A 1,984-nucleotide genomic window follows, 5' to 3' on the forward strand; every position below is an offset into this window, starting at 1 on the left:
CCTGGTACCAAAAAAAAAAAAAAAAAAAAGAAAACCAAAAACTAATTTCTTGCTTGGCAGAGCTTTTTAGCTTATAACTTATAATATCACAACAATCAGCTGCACAGTGCCTGCCTGGCAAGCGCAAGGTTGTGAGTTCAACTCCTGGTACCAGAAAAAAAAAAAACAAACAGAATACCAAAGACTGTTCAATTAGTACAAAAAAAAAAAAAAGCAGGCAGAGTAAAGAAATAAAACAAAAACAGATGAAACAAATGGAAATCAAGTCACAAGGGAGTAAATTAAACCTACTTAGGTGGACAACTATATTAAATGAAAATAGCCTCCAATTAAAAGGATTATCAGGATGGATTAGAGATAGACCAAACCATACATAGCATATGAAAACAAAAACACTGCTAGGTTTAAAAAAATAAAGAAAGGGAAAAAGCAGACTGAATAATCCCCATTAGAGCTGCAGTGGCTATCCTAGTATCAGAACAAGATACACTACAAACGTAAGAGCTAAAGAGGAAAATTTCCTAATGATAAAAGATCAATTCATCATAAAGATTTAATCCTGCAAATGTATACAACAAAATTAATGAGCTTCAAAATAAAGCAAAAACTGAAAGAACTAAAAGAAAAATCAGTAAAGATTTTGATACTCCCTGAGACAGGAAGAAAAGGTCAGTAATGCCAGGCATGGTGGTGCACGCCTGTAATCCCAGCACATGGGAGGCTGAGGCAGGAGGATTGCTGCAAGTTCGAGACCGGCCTGGGCTACAAAGTGAGCTCAAGGCCAGCCTGAACTGCATAGCAAGACTCTATCTCAAAAAGAAAAAAAAAAAAAAAAACCTCAATATCCCATTGCCACAAATAGACATAACAATTAGCCAAAAATCAAAAAGGAAATATCAGAGTTGAACCAAACATTCAAACACAAAGATTTCATAGATATATATAGAGAGTGTTCTATTCAACAATGGGATCCACCTTCTCAGCTGCATGAGACTTTCTCCAAAAGAGGCCACATATAGCCCATAAAGCACACTAAGTAAATACCAAAAGCTCAGAGTATCCCATGTGTATTACCAGATTACAGTACAATGAAACTAGAAATCAATTTCAAAATAAACCCCAAAAATTACTATGAAAACACATGAAAATTAAACAATACCTTGAATAATCAATGCGTCACAGATGAAATTAAGAAGAAACTAGTTCTGGTGAAACAACTGTGGAAATCAGTGTGGAGATTTCTCACAAAACTAGGATTAGAGGTCCCATTTGACCCAGCTATCCCCTTCTGGGTATTTTCCCAGAAGAATTAAAAACATCACACCACAGCAATATGTGTGTACCCATGTTTACAGCACCACAATTTGTCATAGTTATCTTGGAAACAACCCAAATGCCCATCAATGGAGGAATGGATAAAAAAGATGTGGTATTTTTATACAATGGAGTACTACTCAGCTATAAAAAAAGATAAACTCCAGGCTTTTATAGGTAAATGGATGCAACTAGAGACCATACTAATAAGTGAAATAAATCAGACCCACATGTGTAAACATTGTATTTTCTCCCTACTGTAAAGAACCTGAAAGATTAAATAAAACCTGAAAGGTACAATAGATATTGTAAAAGGGAAAGAAATTGCTCAAAGGAAAGGAACAACTGAGATGAGGGAAAGATGAAAAAGAACGAAAGAGAAAAAATACATATATAGAAGGATAGCTGGGATAATTGTACTGCTGATGTCTATTGGTTTATTGAAAGGAACACTTAGTGCTTAAATTGTTTTGACCAATTTTGCATGCTTATATCTGGTAATCTGCACAAGTAATTTGAAGACAACCATATGCAATATAAAAAGCACTGGTGAACTCCTACCATCTTGTTTAGTGAAGCTCTGTATCATCTCTAATGTTTTTTATTACTTTTTATTCTCTTTAATGGTTTGGCTGGGTGTGGTGGCACACACTTGTATTCCCAGCACTCA

General features: G+C 35.0%; 1 protein-coding gene across 2 annotated transcripts in view; it reads right to left on the minus strand.

Moving 5' to 3' along the window:
- The window catches only part of Tbcd (tubulin folding cofactor D), a 160,437-nt gene that overhangs the window by 147,874 nt on the left and 10,579 nt on the right, over positions 1 to 1,984 (minus strand). The window lies entirely within an intron of this gene.

This window comes from Chinchilla lanigera, unplaced genomic scaffold (assembly GCF_000276665.1).
Source record: "Chinchilla lanigera isolate Chin_1 unplaced genomic scaffold, ChiLan1.0 scaffold00105, whole genome shotgun sequence".
NCBI classification, from domain to species: Eukaryota; Metazoa; Chordata; class Mammalia; order Rodentia; family Chinchillidae; genus Chinchilla; species Chinchilla lanigera.